The sequence below is a fragment of the Thunnus thynnus genome, chromosome 10 (genome assembly GCF_963924715.1).
Source record: "Thunnus thynnus chromosome 10, fThuThy2.1, whole genome shotgun sequence".
NCBI classification, from domain to species: domain Eukaryota; kingdom Metazoa; phylum Chordata; class Actinopteri; order Scombriformes; family Scombridae; genus Thunnus; species Thunnus thynnus.
The window spans coordinates 31,855,354-31,883,320 of record NC_089526.1 but is presented as its reverse complement, the minus strand read 5'-3'; the positions used below and the strand labels follow the sequence as shown (position 1 = coordinate 31,883,320).

Below are 27,967 nucleotides of genomic sequence, written 5' to 3'. Positions count from 1 at the left end.
CCACTGATGCCAGCGATGTGAGGTATCTCAAAACAATTGAGACTGAAAGGATGTTACCTCCTCCCATTGAGGAAATGATTTACTGCATGTTGTTGAAATAACAACATAATGCTGCTTACGGGCAACACGTTCCTCTGATTCTCCTTGACAATGAGGAACAGCTGTTTATTTTTGCCTGGGAGAATCTGCCCTTGGTGATGTGTTTCATTTTTCCTTTTTTTTTTTTGAAGCATTTATTTATTTATATATGACTTCACCGGTGCCTCCGCCTGTTACACATACATTAACACTAATAAGGAAAGGATAGATCAACATAAGATGCAAATAATTCATGATAATGCAATATTTTTGTAGTATAACTTGATAGAAAAATTCTATTTCATTGAATAACTTAAATTTAACTTAAATTATTGTGATAACATTTTGTTAATCTAAGTAGCCATAACTGAACAGTGCATGTCAATCTAAAAAAAACACACTTTCCATCCTGCAACCATGATACACAATGACTTATTTTCAATTACACATTGAAGGTAAATCATGCAGCAGTGCATGTTTGCATGCAAACAGCTAAAGTATCTCCAGCAACATATCTGCTCTCTCTCACTTTTCCTGTATTCTAATTTGAGGAAAAGCAAAAACTAAAAAGGAGAAATACAATTTTAGATTTTTTCATGATGGCGCCCCCAGTTTGGCATTAATACGTTTACATAGATGGAAAACTTGTTTCCATACAACATATGTTCTCATCTGTATGAGTAAAACTCTTTCACAGGATGACCTAGACAGTCTAACTAGCCCTGTTACCCTTCATACCTGCTGGCTGCTTAGTACAGTAAACCTCATTTTCCAGCCTACATCTCTACAGGCTCACAGGTTTAGCTTGGCTGTCTAACTGCTTGTATGCTAGCAGTATTTTCACTCTTACACACCCTGAACATAAATTACCTACACGACACAGTAAAATGCTATTAACAAAACTGAAAGAACTAACTTATTAATGTGGTGGGTGTACACAAACTAAACATTTCACAGGCTTTACTGACTCAGAATGGCCATTAATGCTATTAACACACATTAGACTGTGAATTACACGTTAATTGCTAATGCTAATATTAACCTGTGAATCGCTAATGCTAATAGATAGGGTGAATCGCTATCGCTTCCAGCACATACACACATCCCTCTGCACAAGTACATTCAAATCTGAATGGAATCACATTGAAAGCAGAATATTGTATCATTATAAACATATATGTATCATGTTTTTTTTATTCAAATTGTGGACAGTTCATATACATATTGTCTGAGAGGGAGACACTTACTTCTTGGTGATGTGGAGACACTTTAAATGACAACAGATCAGATTTGTCCAACTTTATTGATCCATCCAAGACCCCACACACATACATGAAGTGATTTTTCAGGCGGTCACATAGATTGAGAGGACTGCTCACTATAACTCCAGGATTGCTTTTGAAAATGAGGTTGGTGAAAGTAAGGGAGTATAATATGCTTCTCTCCTTCAACAACTAATGTCAGATTGCTCTTTAGTGAGGTGCAAAACCCACAACTGCTTCAGTGGATCGATAGTCAGCCTCCAGTGTCAATGCCCATGTGTGTTTGTCTGAAAAGTGTTGCAAAAGTACAGCTTGTTTGCAGTGAACTTACCTGGATGATAAAAGTTAGTCCATCACTCACACATGCCGTCACTGTTAACATACAAACATTTCAGGTAATGACAGTACACATAGCCTTTTGTTTTCATATAGCACACATTTTATAATTTGTTTCTTAATTTGAGCACACACATTTTGGTTAACACCCATTAACACGTCATTAACATTTCTTGCTTTAAATTATGTTCTACCATTTTCTTTTTCATGGACCTGGCAAGTCCTCCCCTGGCCAAAAGAAGCAGCGCCAGTAAAGATGGCCTCTTCTACTGTGGCAGACAGGAAGTGGGAGAGGACAACTGGATGTGCCAGAGGGATCCAGTTAAACTTAATTATTTTGGGACTTTTGGGTTTTTTTTTCTTGGTTTAACAGTTAGTTTGGTTGTAAATAGTTTCTTTGTATGTATTAAGGTTAATTTGTTATATAGAGTTTAATTTTTTATTCCAACCCCCCTTGTGTGTCTGTGTAGGTGAGCCTGTGTGTATATAATCCCTACTTTTGTGTAATTTGTTAGGTAAGTTATGTCGAGTTCAGTATAGGTTGCTTAGTTAATCTCAATTTGAGTTAAGGGCCCTGGTTTTGAAATGACTTTTCTCTAGTTTCCCTATTTTTGTATTTAACCCTCCTGTTGTCCTCGGGTCAATTTTGACCCGGGAGGACAACAGGTGTCATTATGTGCTGTCATCAGAAAAATTAACATGGTTTCAAAACAGTATCCTGACTAAGAAATTATTAATTATTTTAACTATAGTTGAGATCAGAGGAAAACATGTTGATAGATTATGGCAGACTGGTATATGTAAAAGTTTAGTCAGGACATAATGACACCTGTTGTCCTCCTGGGTCAAAATTGACCCGAGGACAACAGGAGGGTTAAAAAAAAAAAAATTTAAGTTGAAATTAAGTTGTAAATGAATAACCATTTTTTGCTTTACAGACCTGATGTTCTTGAGCCTTAGTGCTTGGTCCCTGACACTCACACACACCAAAGTCATGTTTCCTTCAGTTTCACAAGACACTGTCTATCCTCCTACACACATTTTCTGTGACACTGTCTCCCAGACACACACACACTCGCATCACTTACTAATCTTGCACACAAAGTCAGTCAACAGCTAGTGATCTCAGCTAGTGCAGGGGTTGTTTCGGTGAGGAAGTGCATGTGGCTGGCATTGCTGTGTGTGGGAGAGGCGAGTAAAATGAACATCTGTTATGTTGCTGTATAATCAGCATAGCTGCGTGGGCTGTGGAGATGAGAAAACTTCGGAGGAGAACGATACCGGCATTCAATGTGCTCCATCACATCCACAGGGCCGACACTGAGTTTTATGACTGTTATCACACAAATGGGGGTATGTAAGGAGGTGGGACTCTCTTTATGAGTAATAAGAGAGTGCCGGTTCGCAGAAAAACAGCCGTTAATGTCGTCTGCAGTTTGCTGTTGTCATCACAACAGCAGAGCTTCGTCTCTAGCTCCGTTTCCGAGTTTGACTTGAGAATATCCCTTGGTTTGCATTGACGCACTGTAATGCATGACCTGCCTGGTTTTTCTAGTCTGGTGCAATACAATGGTTCTCCAGAGACAGACAGACACGGAGAGGGAGGCAGAGAGAAAGACAGAATGTAAAGTCTGATGAGGATGACCTAAATTATACTTTGAGTGATGCAAATGGGTGTTAAATATGTGTTTGTGTGCTTGTCTAAAGACATTTGATTATATGTTTGTCTCTGCATGTGTGTGTGTGTGTGTGTCAGAGTGTAATGGCGCCAGGCCCTCTAGCTACAGGCTACAATCCAAATGAGATCTGAGGAACTGTATGTCAAGCCAGCTATTCATCAAACATAACAGCAGAGAGAAGCAAGATTGAATGGTGGAGATAGCGTCTTCAATCATCGAGTGTAGGAGGCCACTTTGTGGGTTTCATCTCACAATATATGACATACAGGACTGTCAAGTGAATATGATAATGTGTGAATAGATCTCCTACAGGGGGGACCTGGCGCAATGGTTGCAATGTAATTGACGGCTTTAAATGACATCAAGAGAGGTGAAGCGGATATTGTGAAGTCTTTAGTATCAAGAAAATAGGCTTCACTTAGTAGAACCCTTACAACATTGCTGCTGAATGAGGAGGGTTCAAACAACTTCACATCCAGTCATATTACTGCCAACCCAATTTCAGTCTCAATTATGCTCATATGTCATGATTTTGCATTAGCAATTGTGTTTTAGGGGGAATTGTAATGGCAGCCAGAAACATTCATATTAAACAGATATACAAAACCATGATCAAGCTCAGTCACAATGTTCAGAGCCAATGCAGGAAATATCGTGAGGGTTATACAAGTAAGTGAAAAATAAACGCTGGAGGTCTGTGGTGGGTGTTCAAACAGTAACTGAAGATATCATTAACTTAAGTTTTTCACTGTAGTGTCAAATGATTCTGATCCCGGTCTATAGTGTTTAATGTGACGGCAGTCTTTTTCCAGAGAAAACGCCGTAATCCTCCTGTCCTACTGCATCCGGGCGTCTGTTTCGTCAGTATAATTAGCAAAGCTTTACCCCTGTAATTTTTATAATAGAAAATATATAAAATAATAATTGTCTAAAATAGTCTTTTAGATAATGTTACAGTAAACGTTAAAAGTTTTCACACATATGAACAAAATGTGTGTTTTATCACAAAACAATGACAGAGTAGTAATTGGAATAAATAGTTGTTTAATAAACTGAAATGACATTTGATTATGAGCTGAGCCCACTGAACTCAGTGCGCTGTCAATCTCAGCTACTCAGATGTGTGGTGGGGCTGATTTATTGGAATATCACCAAACTTTTCATGGGTGGAAACTGCCCAAATGGTACAAAAAGTAGTCCGAATTATCACAAGCTGCCCAACACAATTTTAACCTGTGCAATTACAGTTTTTCACTATCGCTAAAACCCAGTTTCTGAAACTAGGGCCTTCTTTGTCAAAACTCACTTACTACATAAACTCTTCTAAAAATGGTATTTTGCATCACAAATTGAAACACAAACACCAAATAAATAGCTCTTTATGTGTCTCAACTGCATGCTGATGTGCTAAGTATAAAATATCATTATCTAGAGTCTTTGGCATTTTCATCTGCAGCGTACTGTAAATATAGACTATGTAAATATTCTCAATACTCATGTACTCATAACAGTATCAGTGGCAATGAATTTAACTGAAGATGACATGAACATAGTTACTGTACTGTAAACTAAATACAGTATATTGTAATTACAGTCCATCTCGTCTTGGATGTGCAGCTGTTTCCTCTGAAGTTGATGCCGCTTCAGTGAACAGCCCAGTGTGGATAAACTAACCCTGTTTATGTTGTTGAATATTGTGTTGTCAGTAATGATGTGGTGTTGCAGTTGTTTGCAATGACCATGTTTATGATGTGTTGTTTCTGTTCTTGTGTGAACAGGTGATTTCTTCCTGTAGGGGGTCACCTTGCAATTCTGCAAAAACAGAATGCAAATGTTTAGAGTCTAAGATCTCCTTCTTATGAAATACTGTAAAATCATAGAGAGGGTAGGATTTCTACCTATTATTTCAAAATGTCCAGATGACACCTGCTACAGTGTAGGCTGGACCCTGACAGCCTCCTGTAGACTCAACCCATGGTTGATTACATGGTCGACCAAAGTGGCCCGGATCTCATCTGTGACAGTTCTCCTATTTCGTCCTCTGTGTCCTCCTCCTCCTCCTCTTCCTTGTCTTCCTAGTCCTCGTCCTCCTCTTACTCGAACACCTCTTCCTCTAACTCACTCCAAAATTGGTCTCCATTGTTGTGCACACCAAAGATCAAACTTCAATCCTATTTACAGTGTTCAAGCTCTGATTTCTAAGTGATCTAAATGCTTACAGGTGTTTTCACCTGTGCATTCTGGGTGCAGGTGATTTATCATTGAGTGTGGTATTTCATAGACAAACAATACACACAGGCTTTTAATTTTGAATGATGTGTCTAATGTAGATAACTGTGTGTTGTAATTTGCAAAAAGTGTGTGTGGCAATTACAAAAAAACTGTAAATAAAAATAGCTCAATTATCACTGAATATGTAATCTGACAAAAAAAAAACTTGAAACTAAGAGATCACATCACACATTAAGGACACACTGTGGTCAATAACCCTGTGATGTCATGCATGGCCTCTGACTGCTACTCTAATGCAGTCCCAGAATAAAAATATAGAGAAACAAGCATGATAAGTCCCCTTTAAAAGCTCAGCAGCCATCCATCTGCAACAGTCTTATCACATTTTGACTGTTTGCCTTTCACTGTCTTTCAACAAGCTCATTCACTTACCACAGTCACTTCAGCTTGAAGATTTGATTTTAATGAGTAGTTCCTCGCTCTCATTATAATTTTGGTTTTCCGCTCAAAAACATGTTTTTCTTCTTGTTCCATCAGTTGGATGTTGTTCTCTTCGCTGTGCAGAATGATGTATGTGCAGTTTGTTTTCACATTCATCTGCTGAAGGAGGAAAGTTTCTCTGTGCTCACCTTAAATCTGAGTTAAGGCGTGCGATGTGGAAAGTTGAAGCCTTTATATGTATTAAAACATGACTGGAGGGGATCTTTAATGCATCTGTGGAAAAGATATTGTTTCCCCCAAAATGTAGTCACTAAAGAAAGACACCTACTTAAAGTGAGACTATTTAACTTTTAATGAACAGTGGGTGTTCTGGCCACAAGTGGCAATTGCAGAATAATGGCACCTTTCATTTCCTAAGATTCTCTTGAGTCAGTTGCTTAAACTCTTGTACCAGAACGATGCAATTTGCATTAAAATTTATACCCCGTAATCTCAAAGTCATAACCAGAACACAGAGACATCACACACACACACTGTAAAGAGTAGGTTCAGCTGATTTTTTACAAAGATGGCATCAGTAAATCCACTATAAAAAAGATGTTATTAATAATTTCAAATCTTGTTTCATCAGATTTATTTTTTATTATTTTATTTTTTACAGCGACATTCATGCCTGTGTGTGAACTGTACGTGTTGAGAAGTAAAAAGCATGTAACGTTGTGGAGCAGATTCACCACAATGTCAAAAAAAATTGTTTACATCACAGCTTGATATCAGTCAGAGTGATGTCTTGCTGGCTGAAACAGAACAATTGCAATCAGCGGCAACAATCAGAGTGATCAAAAGTGTCCGTTTGGCACTATCAATACATTTTTTTGACATTACTGAGGCTCAGAATCTTCCATCAACACGGTTCTTATATCCCTGGAACCCTGAAGATCTACCCTGTCCATTCATAGATGGATGTTTGTGCTGGATCGAAAACTTCTGGACGTAAAGACAAAAAAATTGAACATTTCAACATTTTTTTTCAATAAAAAGTCTCCTAGAGCATGCATAGTAGTACTTGCATATGAAATGATGCATTTCTGAAAAGCCTAACTTGACATGACAGTGACTATACCATGCCTATACATGAATGTTCATAGGGTTAAAGACATTCCAGTCAGTAGTATTATTTAAAGACTGGAGTGTGAAAACATGTCTCCTGGCAATTTATTGTGTTTCCTCCTTGTTTTACTTTTGTGATAAAACCATTAAAATGTTTTGAACTGCAACATGCTGAAACATAGCTCAACAGTTTGCAGCTTTAAACATTAGCTACCACTGGCATCCATTACTTATGGATTCAATTTATCATGTATAGAGGAGGATTATTTCTTCTTCCAAAAGTTACTCTCACTTTAAGGAGTCAGTCTAATGGTTTAGTGTGAAACTGTGAGAGACTGACTGCTTACCAAAACACAATACCTGCTTAAGATGAGACATACTGAACCTCACATCTTAAAGTTCAGATGTGTAGATTTGTGGAGACATGGCCCTGCTGTGAGTAAGCTATTGAAATTGTAAAATAATGCACTGCTGTAATAGTAGCCATACACAACAAGTGACCAATGTAATCATGGGCTAACACAGCAAACACATGTAGAGTTCCTCTCATCATTTACTTCACTATCCTCCCAGCAGCTCTGACACGTCTCTGCCGGTCTGGTCTGGAATCTGTTTATATTGTGCACAAGACAAGAGTAAATGTAAGGCGTTATTAAAAAACGCCGTCGCCCAGGAGAGCTGCTGCGACTGTGGATACTGTATTTCATAATAACAACCAGAGGGGTAAAGTCTCTTTAATATTAAAGCTGAGTCACTCTACTGCTCCTTGCTCCCTCCGCACCAGCCAGAGGTTAATGAGAACTGTTTTCCCCCGGCCCCACGCATTTTCCTATGGATGATACTCTGCGGTCACATTATTGCGTTATTGTGCTGTTGAAGATGCAGGACAATTTCGAGTGTGTTCTTGCGCCGCACTGCCCGTAATGTCAAACCTATCAGTTGAGCAGTGTGTGTTGTATTTGTTTCCTTTGAGGTTCTGTGGGTGGCCCTCCTCCTGACATTCACCTCACTGTTACCGTTCTTTTATTTATTTATGTTTTTTGCAAACATGCCGTGTAACCAGCAGCATCAAACTCTTCCTGTATTACTAGAGAAGAGACCTACCTATGACTATGTGTTTAGGACAGCTAGAACAGCAAAAGTATGTGTCCCTGGTCCAAGCTAAATGAGAATTCTTCTGTGTTTTTCAGGTAGAACACCTCAATACTTCCCCAGCCTCCTCCTTGTCAACAGGACCGTTAATCTGTAGAAACATTCTGTCACATCAGCATGTGTCGGACCTTGTTAGGGTCGTCCAGCTCGTTAACCCTCGTTAGGCGACTGGCTCATTAGGTCTCATTAACGAGCACCGTACAACCGAGGACACGCCTGAACATGCTGGAAATGTTTCTGGCATTGACACAGCAGACGTTACTTTGGACTCGTCTTCACACTGGACACATTGAAGATGACAGGTACTAGATTGGAATGATAATATGTAGTAGTTCCTCTAATGGCCACTACATGCTGATTTTTAAAAAAAAATGTTCTTAACAGCATCAACTAACATCATGAAGCCTTTGGTCTCAAAATGTAGTTTGGATCTCAGATACAAATACGGCACATACATAAGTATCCATCAAGCAGACTTGTCCAGATCATATTTATCCTTTAATATCTAAGTATCTTTGTCTTATTTCAACAGATTTCATGAAAAGAGCCAAACCAACAATGATTCTACAAACATGTATTGTCTGTATATCAAAAGCCAAATTATTTTATTCTGCAGTGCCATAGAGCTCCATTATTGTCCAAAAACTAGTGGAGAAGCCAACAGGCAAGTGTGACTGCACATTAACCAATCATGTGCCATTTCCCATACATAAACTGGTATTAATAAAAACAGAATGTGCACACCTCAAGGAGACTTCAGTACAGGTGTACACATTTTTCTAGAGCCAGCTGCGAGTTATATCATGAGGTGGAGATGAAAAAAATAAGGAAAGACATGGAATCTAAATGTATTGAAACATTGTTAGTTTAGTTTGTTAACTAACATCACTGATGATTACGGCTGTTGGAGAACCTCACCAGTGCAACACAATCAGTGTAACAGAACTTCTTCTTTCATGTTTGTTTCATTGCCAAATGTAAAGACTGCATATCAATGTGCTGCCTGCTCCACCAAACTGCTGGTTAAGGGCGTGTCTTCATCCATTTATGGGTACTTGTTGGAGTAAATAACGCTCATGCATGTGTGTGTTCCACAATGACTGAAATTTATAAAACAGAACCGTGCATATGCACGGCTCTATAAATCTGACAATAAGAAGGTGTATGTTTCTAGCTTTGTGTACACACAGTTATAGTCTGAATGAGTGTAATGCATCTGGAGTGCTACTGCATATCTGAAAAAAAGTAGTGCAAAACCTTTTGTGTTCACAGAGGGAGCTGTGCAAAATCTGATAAATTGTCTCAAGTGATGTCACTTGAGTCAGTTGTGGTTGAAGTCTACAAGTTTGAAAATGAAACAAATCTATGTGGAGTTAGAAAGAAGTGAGGTTACCAGACCTCTGTAGCTCCTCATCTCTGCTGTAGGCTAGCTGCAACAGGCTACATTAGCCACTACTGGCATCATACACCCAAACCTCTGACTGAACTGTGAGTGGTTGACTTGCACTGTGGGTAATGTAGGTCCCCAATCCCTTCTCTAAACAGGGAAGGGCCCTGAGTTCTTTAAATCAACTAACTTAATGTACAATAAATAATACTTTGATGTTATCCTGTATTTGTCTTGGGTCCCTTTATTCACTGCTAATGAACTGTACTATACTTATTATGCTCACTTTTATTGAACCCTTGTATTAAATCTATGCACTGTAATCTACTTGATGAATTAGACTACTGCAATGAAATAGGTGTATCACTCCTTTAAACAACGCTGTCACTGATATCCACTGTTAAATACCTCTAGTGAAAGAAATAACCAGACATCACACTGGAATTAGAAATAATGAACTTCTCTTTTTTACTTTTTCAAATTTCCCATATAAACAATGAAATAATATTTAGTCTTTTTCAATAACTGAGTAACTCTCTTCAAATATAAACAATAAACAAAGTGAAATTTAGATAACCTCTGGGCTAAATATATATCAAAATTTGTGGGCCCACATTCACCAAGCGCACACACCACACACAAGCCGGCAGGTATTAAAATAAAATAAAATAAAACCCCCGTCGCAGGCGTGATTCGATGCTTGTGAACGGAGAGGCCCAAAACTATTTGGCCGCTTCACTCAAAGAGCAACAAAATAAAATGTGGTACCTTGGTCATGAAGCTTGACTCCAATCAGAAGTTTATACCAGCCTCACAGTCTCCGGGAAGGAACAGGATGCAGTTTATACCAGCCTCGGTCTCCGGGAAGGAACAGGATACACACTGAAGTCCAAAGATGGCGGGTCCGGCCCATGTAGTGAAAAGTCTCTCTGAGCGTTGACTTAGTAGCTCATAGCACTGTCCAATAAATCCTCAGGGTTTCCACGTTGAAAATGACGAACTAAAGCCTTTAGCATAAACTGGGTTGGGTACACAGTGGCTATAAGTCCATTCACTGTGCTAATGAATGCTAATAAATCACTTGTGTGTTAGTTATAGTGGCTATGAGTTCATTCACTGTGCTAATGAATGCTAACGACACACGTTCGGCTAATGAGCTAATAAACAAACAAACGTGAACAACTGTACAACAAACTTTGAGTAGAAGTATCTTCAGCTGCTCGCAGAACATATGTAGCATGAGTATCTTGGCATAGACTGTCGGGTAGATAATGTCAGACACCAGCTACACATTTGTTTGTAAACACTGCGCATACATCGCTACTGAGTCCGTCAAGTTACATGACTTTTACTCACAGTCTACTTCCTCTCTCTCTCTTTATATACACCTGAGTGAGCTCCACCCACTTCAACCAATGAATGACCAGTATTAAACTTACTCTGGAATACTACTTCCTTTTACTACCATGAACTCTTCAAAATAAAACGAATATTTATAACTACACATCTGCATATTTTTAAACTTATTTATTCCACTGAACCTTTTAATATTTTAGGAAATAGCTGTTTTAACCATATTTATGATGTATCGTTTAATCTTAATTATTTAATATTATCTTAACATAAACTTTATAACAATATATGGTATTTTTAACCTGGCTACAAACATGTGGAATAAAAAACGCTGAGCTTGACTTTTTTAAAAACTGTCTATCGTCACACTGCTGCACTGGGTGACATGTTCCTTCTTTACCATGAACACACACACTAGTTAATTTTGGCTCAATCCCACACACACTGTCCTGCTGCCAGATATACTCATTACAACAACAATTGGGGACTATTTTCAGTTAATCCACAACAAATGCTCTATTTTCTTCTGTTTGGGTAACATTAAAAACTACAGTAACCAGCTGAGATTTTCTGACTTGAGTGTTATATTGACAGATTTCTCAGTCTATTACCAGCAGCCATGGTGATGCCACTGGCTCAGTCCACTTCAGGTCTACCCAGATGTCTTTGATCAAATTGGGATGTTTTGGCTTCAGTAACTGGCGAAAGTAAAAGTAAACCCACAAGTGACTGTAATACTAGAACCACCATAGGGCAGTTTTTAAATTGCATGTTACTATGTTTTAATAAAATATTCATGTCCTCCAGCAATATACTTTTCCTAAAATAATGTTGTGAAGCACCCCCTATTTTTAAAAATAGTGAAGATGATTCCAAATTAAAAACACAGGCATTTATACATATAACCTCCACTGAGTAAAATTAACCTGTTCATGAAATGCATTTATTTCCATGTTTAAATGTTTAAAGCTGTCTGTGGAAAACGCACAGTCAAGGTTCTGAATATCTGCTCAAAGTGTGTCTGGGTCATAGTGTTCAAATGAAGATGATTGAGCCTACTCACAAACGTTCATCGTGTGTAAAACCTATTTTTAGTTCACTGATTATTCATTCATTTTTGTTTTGCCATGTTACTGTTTATTGTTTATAGGTTATTTAGCCTAATCTCCCTGTTGTCTTACTCTGTTTTCATGAATGGAACCAAAAGAGAAATATATATTTGCGTTATGATGTTATAAATGAAAAAAAAGTTTAATGGTTACCTCAGGTTTATTGGTGATGTTCTCTTATTCACACATTGTTGAAATGCCTGAATTAATAATTGATTAGCTGAAATTGTGAGCTTGACTTTGTCATGTCCATTTTGTTGCAGTATTAAATCACCCATAAATTTGGTGGTTGTTTATTGTTATTATTATGGCTCATTATTGTCCATTTGGAGTATTTAGGCTACTGTGGTAATTTGAATAACTGGGTTGTCTCATTATGTGACGAAATGTTGTTTTATTATAATATCACACTACCCATATATGCAAATATTTCCCTTTAATACCCATTTTTAGTGTCATTTTATTTCATTCTTAAAGATATTTAGATTATAAAACAAAACACAGCTTATGATGAAACTAAATTTGTGACTTTATACATTCCTTTGTGAAGACAATGCCTTAATACAATGACAAAGTACATTTTTTAGTATTAGAAATGCCAGGTACATGGCTAAATTTTTACCAATTGGTGGTTTTAGGTATATAGTAAGCCCTAGTGGTAGTAGTGTTATACCGAAGCTACTGAAGCTTTTGCTTTTAAATCACTATACCATTGGTTGTGTTCAAAAAAACTGTCATCCCTCCTCACATATGTACATTATAGTAATTTGGTGCTGTGGGGCAGTAAAAGTATGACATATTTCATCTTTAGATAAAATTACTGTTGGTTCGCATCACAAAAATATGGCCCCAATTTCTTGTTGCATACTTTCATTTGGGCCAATTTGAGAGTCCTCTGGCATAGTTTCCCAGTGAATTATGCACTACTGAATGAAGCATCTGAAACAGTAATTTAAAGATAATATGAGCACAGCAGCACTCCCAAGGGCAAAAGGGCAACATGCTGATTATAATGTTACTTTGACTTTGAAATATTTTGGTCATTTGAACATGTGGCAGAACTGAAGAACTCATCAATTATGAAAAGAAGAACACTATAGCTGTGAGTATTCACTAGTGTTAGCTCAGTGTATTGGCTGACAGGATCCTTTTATTACAAATTGGATCTAGTTAGTGCGGTCCATCTCCTGTGTATACATACAACATAATGGACATGATGTAGTTTTATTGATTCTATATTAAGCCTGTGTATGTCATAATCCTGATGCAAGATTTTGTCTTAATTAAAGTCACTGAAGACTGATGCAGAGGGACGTTCTAAGGTCTAATATAGTGTTAGCAGCAGTTGAGAGTGCTTTGTCCTCCAGAGCCTGTTGGAGGGCTCCACCAATGCTCATAGAGCTCAGGTTACTATGTGTGCATGTGTGAAATGTGAGGTGAAACAATGAAAATATTAATCATTTAAATAATGACAAAACATATATTGTATGTCCTGTATAAATATAGATACATAGCAAATATACAGATATAACATAAAAACAAAAGACATCTATGACATCTCCAGTAAACGAGGGTGTTAAATTTCACTTAAGATTTAAAGAAGAAATATTATCTAAGTGATTTAATCAAATGATTTGATTCCATTCCAATGTGATTATTAATAAACTTTAAAAGTGTTGGTAGGCCTATTGGTTTTTGCTTTGGTCAAAGACAGGCTAGCTCTTTTCCCAACTTCCAGTCTTTATGCTAAGCTAGGCTAATAGACACACAGACATGAGAGCAATATCATCCATCATATTATATATGATTCCACTTGAAATCAACAAACATTATTCATGGTGATGTTGATTTTTCCATATCGCTCAGCCTTATTTTATGTTTTTGTAAAATTTTGTCAGTAGGTGTTTGTGGGAAGATTAATCTGTGTATGAGATTTTATTCAACATAATATGACATTTTGACTTGATTCCATGCATATGCATCCTTTTATGGCAGTGGTGATGATGATGACTGTTTTCAATATCAACTTCTTAAGAAACTTGAGAACATATAATTCAGGGAGGGAGATACACTTAGTTATTTTTATAGTCATGAAAAAGGTCAGCTTTAAAATGCTAAATAATCAGCACAGGATGCCTCCTTGTGTCAGCTTCAACTGACTAATGTTATTTTTCATGTGTGCGTATATGTGTGTGTGTTGTAGAGATATGGATGATCTCTGGGGAGTCATTAGAGAAGAAGGGATGAACACCAGACTAAAAGCTTCATACTTTAACTGCAGTTGTTGCAGACATTGTTGTGATACAGGCCATAGTTTCAGCACTCAAAAAGAGACTCAAAATTAGTGACAAAGGCTCGGTCAAGTGTCTTCTCCATTCAAAACTCAGACTTTCCAAAGGCAGAAGTGTGATGTCACTATTTAGGCATCTAGGCGGTCATTACAGTGTGTGTGTGTGTGAGGGTGCACAAGCAAGTGGAAGTGTATTAGTGTGTTCCCTGGCCTCTGTGTGCTGAGGTCACCTGTGATTCTCATGTCTGATTTGACCTACAGAAGTGTGAACATGGGCCAGAGGGAGAGGCCTGAAAGATTTATGAGGTTTCCCCGACAGAAAGAATGGGTTTGTGCACCTGCACAGACGTCCATTCACACAAGCAGACATGGTGCTTGTGTGTTTGCACGCCATCAGATATCACTGTGTAAATACAGCACTAGACCTCATTGCACTAGACCTCCAAAGGCCCTAGTTTGTGAGAATAATGTTCAAATGATTATCTAAACCCCAACCCCAGCTTGTCCTGAGTTAAAATCTAATTTTATTGTTTCTTACTTTTTATGTAATCCTGATAAATGTGTATTAAATCAAGTTGCCACAAACTAACACACAGCTAACCTGTGGACAGGTTGGTTTCTGGGACTAGAGGAAAACTTTATTAAACTGGCACATGTAGTTTACTGTGTACTCTGTTCTTGGTTGGTTTTTAAAGGCAACATAGATACATACACAATGCACAGAAAGTAGGAAGAATGGCAGGGTCAACAAGGGGCCACTGCTCATTTTTACCCCCACATGTTATATTCACATCTTTGCAGAAACAGCCTTTACAATAATGGTGGAAGCGTTCATAGAGTGTGAGCGCAAGTTTGATTTGGCATGTGGCCTCCACCATACAAAACATCACAAAGAACCTTATATAAGGTCATAAGGTCATTACATTTTTGTAAATAATAAAACACATAAGACAATCAATCATATAGATACATAAACAGCCAATGGGGTATTCATACAATACAAAACGGAGGGGGTAAGAAAGGAGGGAGCTCTGTGGCTTTCTTACATATCAACTAATGATGAGGAAAACCAGCCTTCCCGAAGCAATGAATAGATATGAAGCGATTGCAATGAAAATTGTTCACTGTGGCAAAGCAGTTGATACAGTCAGTCAATGTCACTGAAGATGAGGGCATGCCCTCAATGATACCTTGAGATGTAAATAAAGGTTGAATGAATGGAAAGAAGCAGGCGAGTTGAGGGAGCTACAGTAGTTGTGGCAGGAGGAAGCGAAAAGGGGTGCTGTAAGCAAATAATATCGACGGAGGTGAACCAGGATGATTCATAAAGGACGGATCGAGGGAGGGAGGAAGGGATGAGGGTTGAGGGTCGAAGGGTGAGGGATGAGGGTCGAGGGATGAAGGGATGAGGGTTGAGGGGTGAAGGGATAAGGGGTGAGGGTTGAGGGGATGCGTGTGAAGTGGTAAGATGTGGGGCTCATAGATGCAGGGATGAAACAAAACACGAGGCAATTAAGACGTAGGGAGCAGACACATGGGGAAACACGACCTGGCCCTAGCTAGGGCTGAAGCAGTCTGTTGCCGCATCGTAGTGGCCGCAGGATGGAATCAACGGTGTGCCAGTGTGGGGGGCGCTGGGTAGGGAACCCACAAGCGAGTCAGCTGGAGCGATGGTGGAACTGGAGGCTGTGCAGAACTGGAGAGCCTGGCTTTGTAGGCCGTGGAGGGGCGGAGGCCAGAGTGAAAGTGCTTGCAGGCATAGAGTTAACCACGGCTGGAGCGAGGGGATTGGCAATGGGGGCTGCTGAAGACACAGAAAAAACATTTGGGTGTTGGGGAAGGGAGGGGAACAGGGATAGAACAGTAGGAAATTGAGTGGGTCCATCAGAGGGAGCACTGTGGCTCGGTGCAACTGTTGCTGTGGTAATGGCAGGACCGGAGTTGGCTGAGAGAAGAAACATAAAAGAAGGAGCTGCTGGAGCAGGTGAGCCGAAAGCGTAGAGGTAGCTGCAGCTGAAGGAAGGGAAGAGGAAAGGATGAGGGGATGTATGTCCGGGGGTTGATTATGCAGCCTGCAGATACGGGGATGAAAGAAAAGACAAAAAACACGAGACAGATCAGACAGGGAGGGAGCAGGTACAGGGAAAGATACGACCTGGCCCTGCGAGAGGGCTGAAACAGTTGGCTGCGTCGTGCCATCGTCGACGTGCGGCGTACAGGTGGCGCTGGGCGAGGAACCCGGAAGTGAGCGGCCGTGGTGGAGGTGGGGGCAGAGAGGAGTAGGAAGAACCTGGCTTTGTTGTCAGTTCGGCGAAACGGGATTTGTATCAGCCAGTTCAGCCTGGCCTTAAGTCGGGGCAGAAGAAGTCTGGGCTCTGTTGTAGTAAGCGGCGTTGTGACATCATTGGTGTGCGGCGGCCCGGCGGCGGACAATGAACCCAGAAGAGCGGGAGGATTTGAGCTGCTGCCGAGAGGGTTGATGGAAGTAGAGTCTGCATAGAGTTGGAAAGTTTGTCTTTATCATCATTTCGTAGGAGTGGGACGACCGTCTCCTTGAGAGCTCGCCGGAGGTGAGATGTTAATCGCTTGGAAAAGAGCCGCATCCGAGAGGGCCATTGCGTGGATGCGTGTGAAGTGTCTGGATCTCAGCTGATCAGAAGCGTGGCGTCTGGAGGAGAAGGGTTCCATATGGTGGTGAAGGAGATATCTCGTTGGTACTGCTGGATCTAGTCGTGGGCGGTATGTTGCCGAGGAACGTGGACCACTCAGCACGAGCGGGAGGTAAGCTTTTGCGATGCAAGCGTGTCTTCATGCACCCTTGAAATAGGTAAAGTTGTGCCAGAAATCCCTGTTTTGTTTCTATGTAGTGCGTGCTAATGTATGCAGTGCATAGAGCAGGACTATACCAAAACTTCAAATCTGCTGAACATTGATCTGACCTGCACTGACTTTTGTCAATTTTGTCACAGAACAACCAATTGCCTTCAGCCAGGCAAATGATGGAGGACTAAATGATAGCAAGTGTTTCCAAATATAACTACACAATAACAAATCATCATCATATTGAGACCAAACTAAAAACATTTGCTGGGTGTAATATCAGCCATCAGATGCAGCTAACAGGTTTGTTACAAAAATGCTGTTTGAATCTCTTAGTAATGTAGCTACAGTTAATAATGTTCATGTTTTAGCCTGCAGGTCTTTGAAAAGTTATTTCTCCTGGTAATCAGGTAACAGCTAAGGAGAGATTATAAAACGTGCCATTAGTTAGTAATTGGTAAATACTTCATATCAGTTTCTATTTGCCGGTAAATTAGCTGCACAGGCTCAACCGTTCCTTGAAACCAGAGGTCTCCTTACTATGGTTCAGAGTCGCAGTTCTGCCAACAGGACAAAAGCTAAAGGACTCAATGATGATATGGAAAAGAACAGTTACTAAAGCTTCTACAAAATCTGATCCTGTTCGGTGTGAAATTTAAAAATGAGAACATACTGTAAATGATGATCTTGCAAAGTGATTGGCCACACCTTCACCGATCTTCTTTTATACTAATAATGTATTTTAGCACAGTCATCCTTGTATATGCAAGCATCCCACAAGGAACGCCCTCTGCTTGTTTTATTCACTGGTAGACACATTAATCAAGACTTTGAGATAAAAACATCCATCAGCAAATTATATGCTGATGTTAGTACTGTTACAATGACTTGCAGTGGTGCATATACACAGGTATATGGTGTGTACTCACCTCTGGACAAGGGGGTTTACTGTACACCTACCTGAATATAGCCAGAGACATACATCACTGTCCATCTGGCAAATAATAATGTAACTGTAAGCTTTTAATACTTCTGTACTGTTATCTGAGTTCAATTTTGTAAGCATGACTTTTACATAGAGTTTAGTGAGGTAATATACTTTTTAACAAGCTCAGATGACTGGTACATTTTTAGTCTATGTCTTGCACAGAGAACTGCAATTATCAGAAGATATACAATACAATGACTATATTGTACTGTATGTCAATGGATAACATTTCAGTAGACTAATGAGTTTAACAGGCCCTCCTACTAAGGCTAAATGAACCCAGATTATCTTCTACCTACTCTTCTGAAATGTACACTGTGTGTGTGTGTGTGTGTGGTCCAGGTATTCCTCACATTGTGGGGACATAAATCTGTTTACACAGTCATGTTGTGGGGACTCGCCTCCCTTATGGGGACAAAAAGCAAGTCCCCTTAATGTGAATCATTCATTTTGGGGTGAAGACTTGAATTAAAGTTAAGGTAAATTTAGGGTTATGTTAAGGTTAGGGTAAGGCTTAGGGTTAGGCATGTGGTGGTTGTGGTTAAGGTTAGGATAAATCTCCAGGAAATTAATGAAAGTCAATGTAATGTCCTCTGAAGTCATGGAAACACGATTGTGTGTGTGTGTGTGTGTGTGTGTGTATCAGATCTGGCCTTGGTGTTTGTTAATTGAATTTTTCTGTACACAATTAAAGAGGAAAGTAATTAAACAGATGCATGCGCTGGCTGAACAGGAAGGAGCACACATCTTGATGACCAAAGCTTTATGAGCTGACAGTGGTCCTCATGTGAAGTTAACACTGATGCCACTGAAATCAATAGTTTAACAGTGAACAACACATGTAACTTCAATATAGTGCTCTGCTGGTGAACAGTCACACAGCTCTGCCATGTTTTAATACGATAAAAGCTTTTTATACTGTAATATGATTTATGTACTGTATAATATACTTCTGTTTGGTAGGGCAACACCGCCCCACCCTTAACATCTCCTGCCAGCTGCCCCATATAAGACGACAGGGGCCATTAGTTCTCCCATCATGCAGTGTGTTCTGGGGTGGCATATGTCAGCAGCAGTAGCAGAAGAGCCAGCAAAACGCCTGTCAAAGGAAGGGATGGCCTTCAGCAAAGTGTCCCCAATTAATTTAAGCCAATAGAAAGTGCTGATTCTTGTCAGTGCCATCTGGAGTGAGTCCCCTGCTACCTGAATGGTGCGAGATGATTACAGGGAATGGGATGGGGGATGAAAGGACTGAAAAAGAAAGGTAAAAGTTACAGAGATGAAAAGGGGTCGGCGAACAAAACTGTGAAGATATGAGGTTATTTAGAAGCTTTATGAATGTAATTCTATTGATTGACGATCATGATGATTATTATGGAGTCTGGAGTGTGCCACTGACAAGAATGTACCCTTTTCACCGCTTAATTATAATTAATAATTAACCAATGTACTCAAACACCTATGATAACATGACTAATTTAAATTTAAATGGTGTTATTCATAAGAACTATTTATGTCGAAAGACACTATTACAGTAACATTGTAGTGGTTTCTAGGAGTTAATACACCCAAAAAAACATGTTTTGGAGTTATAATCTATTTATTGCTTGTCTCAGATCAACTAAGAAAACATTAGTTTATTGTCAATGGTTATGTGCAGATATAAGTTTTACTTAAACACAGGCCCATTGTGCAACCCGATGATGAATTGAGCAGGAGCTATGCTTCTGTGTACAAAAAAGATTGTATTAAAACACAAAAACAATGATATGGTCAGTATAAAAGCAGGTTAGGATGTGTTAATAGTGATGAGTCAGTGCATAAGCAGGTTGTAGCTGCTCGAGGTGGAGCTAGTTTCAACTGCTTTATAAGGATCATAAGATAAATCTTAGTGGTCTTGAGATGATAGATTGGGTAAAGAGAAAACAAAGTTCTGCTACATAAATTTGGATTAATTTTATAGAACTTTTCTTTAATCTTTGCATTTTTGTGAAATATTGGAGAGTTTTACCTCTTTGGGCCTCAGTTATTTATTTGAAACAATGTGAGGGGAAATGTCTCTTTGGTGGAATTTCAAACAACTCATAGACATCTACAACATGACAAAGAGACACAAATACACACTGATTTCTTGTAAAGGGCCACAAGCCAAACAATTTGGCAACCACTTGTTTAATCTTTATTAATGCAGTGTAATTTATAAGCTTATCATTATTTTGTGACATTTCAATCAGAAAAGTCACTTGTAACCAAAGCAGTGAAATAAATGTAGTGGAGTAAAAAGTACAATATTTCCCTCTGAAATGTAGTTAAGTAGAAGTATCACATGGCATAAAATGAAAATAATCAAGTAAAGATCAAGTACCTTAGATTGTACTTAAGTATAGTACTTGAGTAAATGTACTACCAGAGCTGCTCCCACCTATGTCACCTTGCTTGGTTATACTAAGTAGTTACTGTCAGTCCTCCATACACAGTACCCACACCCCTCGTGTCATCATGTAACCATGACATCACTGGAAGAGACGGTCCTTGCAGGTTTTATTCCCACAGTAGCTCCTCCTCTTAAAGGGCATTTATGAATATACTTTTCTGTTGCTTTTGCAGGCCGTTTGCTGTTGTCCTTTCCCACAGTCTCTGTTGTGATAGACAGAGGCCATCTTCTCCAGAGAGATGACTGGACTGGTCATTTTTCTGACCATTATTGTGAAGTTCTTACATTGCAGCAAAAGAAGAGTGGATCAGGATGGTGTACGTTTGAACAAAGCATTTGACTTTAATACTGGAGACTGGGGTTCTCTTTCTGTCTCACACTAAAAGTCAACATTGGTATCCTTAAACCGTGACAATAATGACTGCAGTCAGCAGCTCATTAGTCTTAAATTAGAGTCTTGTAGTCCAAACTACCACGGTCATTAAATGCATGACAGATATTTACTATTAATTAAAGGAGTGCTCCAGCGATTTGGCATTGCTCACTCATAGAGTTGGGGACTTGTGAGAGACTCAGAGGCTACAGCCATGGCAACAGCTCAAAGAGGCTGTAGGCACAGCGGTGTTCGAGCTAAATGCTAACATCAGCATGCTAGCATTCTCACAGTGACAGTGGCACTGGCATTACATTTATGTTCACAGTCTTACTTTAGCAAATGTTAGCACAGTAACACATTAATGAACATTAAACTCAAGCTCAGGTGAATGTCACTAGTTTTACAGGGATTTGGTCATAATCTGGACAACATACATTTATTAAATATTTGCCAAAATCCAATTTTGACCTAATGACACAGTTGGCTGCCATGACTGTCTCTACAGTGTAATACTGTGATGGTGCAGATTATATGACAAGTAACCTGCTTTCACCCCATTTATATTATTGGCATGCAAAATCGTGTCTCCATTGTTTTAATGTGGATTGCTGTAGACTTAGCAACTAGCTGAATGGACTTGGCAGAAATGGAATTTAATATTTATAAGTATGTTTTATGCATAATCCCATGAAAATAAGAATCGTTGTGTTTTTGTTACCTTACAATGAGCCCTTATCTACACGGAGAGTGGCTCCTCTTCCATGGAGGCCACCATGTTGTACCGCCATGTTTCTATAGTAGCCCAGAATGGACAAACCAAACACTGGCTCTAGAGAGGGCTTTTTCGAAGTTTTGCAGCTACCATAGGTTCTCCTACGTACTTGAAAGGGGAGGGGGAGGGGTATTCAATTGTTTGCAATCTGCAACCTCACCACTAGATGCCACTTAATTTTACACACTGGTCCTTTAATATGTTAGTGGATGGTAGTGCACTTTCTAGTTAAGGGGGTATACTTACACTGGAGACGTCTGACTTCAGCTGTCATGCCTTGTTAATTAACACAGCGGATGAGATAATTAAATCAATATGTGAGTGGCAGAAACAATTTTAGTCCATGATTAAATATCATAAGGGACAGAAAAAAAAGCTATGGGATCTCCTGCTTAATTGTGCAGGCATAATTATTTTCTTTGTCTCTTCCTTGTTGCTCCAATTACTCAGTTAATGATAGAAGAACAGCTAAAATATTCTGATGGTGGAAAAAGAAATCACATGAGACACACATGGGGGTTAACTTGATAATTGTATGAAATTCACTGAAATCCAGCATAGGAACAGACACAGTGCTGATGTATTCTTGATACTGAGTTATTTAAAAGTTGTGCCAATAGTAGTCTTTTTAGATCACTTAGTAAAAGTTTCCTGTGTGCACTGATAAGTTTTGAATGACTGCTAAGATGTGACCATGGATGTATTAAGAGAACTATATATGTCGCCACCGCTCAGCTTTGCTGCCAATTTCTCCCAGTGGCCACTCGCAGTATTACAAAATCCCCTGCAGCCCAAAAAGCATTTTCCCCATAGAGCAGCATTACTCTTTGTATTATGAGTTTTAACCCATGAAGGTTTTATATATATTATAAAGTTATATATATAAAAAGTTGTTGCCAAGCAACTTATAACTGTTTCAGAAACACATAATTCAACAGAAACTGCTCCTCTTAAAGTTAGTAATGATATTATGATGGCTGCAGATGATGGGAAATTCTCATTATTGGTGTTACTTGACCTTAGCTCTGCTTTTGATACTGTCGATCATGGTATTCTATTAAAGAGGCTCAACCAGTTAGTGGGTATTTCTGAGTGTGCCTCTGTGGGCCAGTTCATGTCAGACACAGCGCCTCTGTCATGTGGTGTACTACAGGGTTCAGTCCTGGTATCTATGTTGTTCTCTTTATATATGCTGCCTCTTGGACAGATTATTAGCTGTTACAGCGGCATCTCTTGTCATTTTTATGCTCATGATATTCAGTTGTATTGCTCATTCAAACTTGATGAGAGTAACAAATTGTCCATTTTAAATGACTGTTTGGATGCCATCAAGATTTGGATGGCTGACAACTGCCCTCAGTTAAATGCAAATAAGACAGAAGCTCTTATAAACGCTACTGAAAATTTTATTCCAAACATCAAGCAGTATATGGGGTCATTAAGTGTCCGTGTTCAGCATAACCTTTGAAATTTAGGTGTCATCTTTGACTAATCACTGTCCTTTGATAATCATGTCAGCCACTTTATGCACTCCTGTTTTTTCCAGTTGAGGAACATTGCTAAATTAAGATCAATGCTGATCAAGGTTGAGATGGAGATGATTATTCATGCTTTTATTTCTTCTTGTTTAGATTATTGCAACGCTTTTTTTTTACCTGTTTAAATCAAACTTCTCTGAACTGTTCCAAATGGAGCTGCTCTGCTTTTAACTACAAATAAGAACTGTTTCCCAATTAAATTTTGCATCCATTTTAAAATACTGGTGCTAACATATAGAGCCAGTATATTGCTGACCTCCTCCTCCCTTATATGTCCAATTGGGCTCTAGGCTCTGCTGACCAAAAATTACTGGCTGTCCCTCAAACCAACTATAAAATCCGAGATGATTGTGCTTTTCAAGCTGTTGCACCCAGGTTATGGAATGCTCTCCCCTTATCACTGAGATCCCTAGACTCCTGTGACAACTTCATGAAGCAGCTGAAAACGTTCTTATTCAGTCAGGCTTTTGGTTAGCCTGTGTGAAGCACTTCTGTATCTGTGAAAGGTGCTATACAAATAAACTTTACTTACTTACTTATTCGCTAGCAAGCAAAGTCTGCTGTTGGCCTTAAATTAGTATTAGTAACAACATGTAAGGCATTTTGAAGACAGCTGGTGAAAAGTTTGTCTGGGTACAAGCAAGAGAAACTTTAGAAAATGCTGTGATAGTATAACCTAAATATGGAAATTAAAACCTTGTGCGCTGACAGGATCATTACTTGTGGCTTTCAAAATTTAAAGAGGCTATTGTTTGAGGTTATCTTGGTAAGAGGTAGCTACCAGTTGTTACTGAGCCCCGGTTTGTTCTCTTTTAATCATTGCTTTTACATAACAGGTTTTATCCCCACAGTGATACTGTTCTAAGTAAAGTTAAAGAGGAAAAAAGGGCAAAGAAACATGACTCCTTAGCCAAAGTCTCTTGTGTCATGAAAAGTATTTAATGCATACACATCTGCTCTGTAAATCACTTGTCCTGTGTTCTCCTTTGAGAAAAAAAACAAAACCAAAAGGAAGAAATGTATCTTGATGACGCCCCCTAGTTTTGCATTAATTCGTTGAAATACAGCAAATCTAATTTTACATAAAGTTGTAACGTGGCATTCTGACATAGGTCAAGCAGACAGTCACCCTGAGCCTGATAGCAGCCTGTTACACAACACAAGAGCCACAGACACTAAGCAACAAGCCACATTAGCTTTCCTGCTAAGGTCTCCTTCTCATTCTGTGGTTGATCTGGTCCAATAGCAAGCCCCCATTGCCCAAGTGATCTTTTCTGCACTGGGATCATCTGCTTTAGTTCACATTGCTCACGTCCCAAGAGATGTGTTATTCAGTATATCAGTTTGCCTCAGCACGCTAACAGCATGATGAAAATGCATTGCTTCACCATAAAACACCTCGTCAAATGAACCAGAAACTAGTGAAAATGACAGTGAAGGCAACAGTTGTGGGCTATAGTAGCTCCTGTGTTGCTGCTCACTCCTGGCCAATCTGATCTCAGAGAAATATGTGAAATGAACACAACCTCTTAACACCGCATTACGTGGTGGTAATATGTTAAAATTATGTGTCGGTACCATGGAAACAATGCCAATGGAAAGGCAATTAGGATCCTTTTGTTGTGGTTGACACACGAACATGACCCAGAAGTAACACAGTTCAGATGACGTCTATATAAGGTGACAAATGTCCATATTCGGAGGTGACAGGTTGCACTTGTAAAGTTAATAGGGGCACCACCTCCACTGATTAATTAATCCATAATTAATTAATTAGTTAATTATTTACAAGGAAAAATAATTGAATTAATCAGTGTTATATCTGAAAGTCATGAAGTCTGAATATAGTGACATCCATCTCTGATATAAAGGAACCCACAAATACAACCACTTGGTGATAAATCAAGATATTTATTGAACTATTAAGGAATAGGGATGAATAGGGAAACACTAAGCATATGTACATATATACAATTAAAATGAATGGATGCATGAATAAATGGGTAAATTAAATTGCTGACAGAATGAATGAATTAATGAATGAATGTTATCAAAAATGAGTCAAAAACATGAGGGGCTATTTACTCTGAAGTAAGTAAAGCCAATAAAGATTCATTTTTGAATAGCTCTTTGCATCAGCTCTGAGACAGAAGCATGGTAGATTGTTTTCCTACTGTTTCCTCGGTGATAAGGGGCTGATGATGAGGAGCTTCCTGGAAAGTACTGAGCAAGGCGTAGCAGACTTGGTTATCCTCGGGTTGCCAGAGTGACAGCCAGATGAGGAAGGCTGCAGCAGGTTCAGTGAAGCACTTTGGTTCACTGCTTGTCAAGAGGATGAATCCAGTCTGAGACTAGCTGAGGACATGTGGTGGACACACACACAGCAGAGAGGCGTCTCAGTCTTGGTGCATTCAGTGACAGTCTGCAGAGGTGGTTGCATGGAGCTCTAAACTAATAAGAAGAGTCCTTGGTTAAGTCTTTAAATAGTTTACACGATAAAATAGGAGATTACAAAAATAAATAGGTAATTCAAATGTCAAATTGCATGGTTTGGCTTGTGGCTTGAGCATCTTTGCAGTCTTTTCCTTCTTGGTTGAGTCTCTTTTTGGAGCTCTCAGCTCTCATTCGTATAAAAAAAGGACAACGCCTGAAATGCCAGGCCAAGGAACACAGAAGAGACAGCAGTGGTCAGCAAGGCAAAAAGTAGAAGAAGAGCAACAGCTGCCTGAGAAAGAGTTGTAAAAGTTTTCATAGTCTAGGAGGCGTGTTTTCAAAGAAAAAGGATCCTCAGCACTCTTTTTAGGGACCACATTGATTACTAATTAATTCCTTTGTGAGGAGAGAAAACTGACCTTCAAATAAAAGGGGAATAATTTTATTCCTATCGAATTTTTGAAGACTATATGTGCTTGCAAATTGAACACTCAGTCATTCTGTCATCAGTGACACATCATGTGAAAGAAAAACACTTAAGCTGGGTTGCAACAACAAGGATTCATTTTTTAACCCTATTTAATCATGGTTTAACTTAAAATTATGTTGCGCCAAACTGTAAAACTAGCTTAAAATTAAGAAAGATTAAATTCAAACCTGTCTTCCCAGATAGCAAAATTGCTGTGGCCCAGATCCAGCCCACACCCGACACTTTCGGCACTTTCATCTGGTCCATATACTGCGTGGAATGATGGCACTTGGGCAGTCTGCTCCTGTTTCCCAAACCGCAGAAAGTTAACGGTTATGACCGTTTTCCCACCTCTTTTATACTTACTATGTCCAGACAGCATGCAAATTTATTTACTTTTTATTTATTTAGCCTTTTTTATTTATTTGTTTATTTTAATTTGTGTAAGCAAGCATCTCCATACTGACTAAACTCAACTTTATTTCAGTTTAAATCAATAAACTGGGATTTGCCAAATGGAGATTAGTTTTTAATTGTGCAACAGAGCTTTGCTTAATTTTAAATCTGGATTTAATCACCTTAAACCTAATTAATTAGATTAAATTAAATCTTTGTTAGTGCAACCCAGTCTTATTGTGCTGAAAAGAAAAAAGAGAGGAGGACACACTTTAGAAAAGAATGTGCAATTGTCGAAAATTTACGACTTGTGAGTGAGTGGGGAATAGTTCATCCTGGTTGTCTGTGGGCTGAGGAAGAAGGCTCCAGTTGGTGTAGTCTGTTTGTATCTGTAAAGAAAAACATAGTCATTAATTCCAACTGTCAGTTTTCCTCCCATGGCTGGTGGAGGAAGGCACAGGTTATAGTCCTGTTCATGTTTCCTCGACATCCTTATGCCTCTAGGTCAGAGGTCATTGGGTCTGTGTGTATGTGCTCCTGCACCTGCACAGACAGACTGTCATTTTTGAAAGAATTAAACTTTTCTTCTCATATTCCTGGGTTCATTATCCTACACATTTCCAACCGCCACTTGTTGCTGTGTTTACTGTTGCCATGACGACGGAGGATGCCTAACTTTAACGAAGTTGTAACACACCAAAAAATTGAAATTGTTATTATTAGCATGTAGCATGTTTAAATAATCAGAAGTGTTTGTAAATTACATATGATACTTGAAATTGACTTTAAAATGCTATTGTGCTTATCATTGATAATTCATGTAAATTCTACATACTTCATAGCCCCATCAGTAAATAGTATGTGGGCTGATATTTGCATGTTAGAAAAAAATCACAATGTTTTTGACAGCTAACTGTGATCATTGTTTTAGCTTCCTTGCTAGCTTTTCCTGCTTGTAGACCTATTCATACAACAATGGTATGTTTGCTGTGGTTAAAAGCACTGGGACGCACAAGTGCTCCACCTGTTTGCTGTGTGAGTGTGTTTAGGTTACTGTGACTGCTCTTGTGGTGAGTATATGGTAGCACCTTAGACACACTATTTACCAGCCTGTAGGGGAAAGTCCAGCAGGCTGTAAACAGCTGTTTCTACTTGCCTCCCCCTGCTGATTTTGACAGAGAATCATTCATAAACTCTATTTAGCGCTCTGCACTGATTAAGCGATGTATTCTTTGATTTTGAAACAGCAGCCTTATGTCTTTATTATACTTTTCTGAGGCTATTGCATGGTTAAATCAATGAATTTCATTTT

At 39.0% G+C, this 27,967-nt stretch overlaps 1 long non-coding RNA gene across 1 annotated transcript in view; it reads left to right on the top strand.

Moving 5' to 3' along the window:
- The first annotated feature begins 17,061 nt into the window (after window positions 1-17,061).
- The window catches only part of LOC137190616 (uncharacterized), a 28,313-nt gene continuing 17,407 nt past the window's right edge, over window positions 17,062-27,967 (top strand). Inside the window, exon 1 of the long non-coding RNA XR_010930257.1 lies at window positions 17,062-17,210. This is a non-coding gene — a long non-coding RNA (uncharacterized lncRNA). The remainder of the gene's footprint in view (window positions 17,211-27,967) is intronic.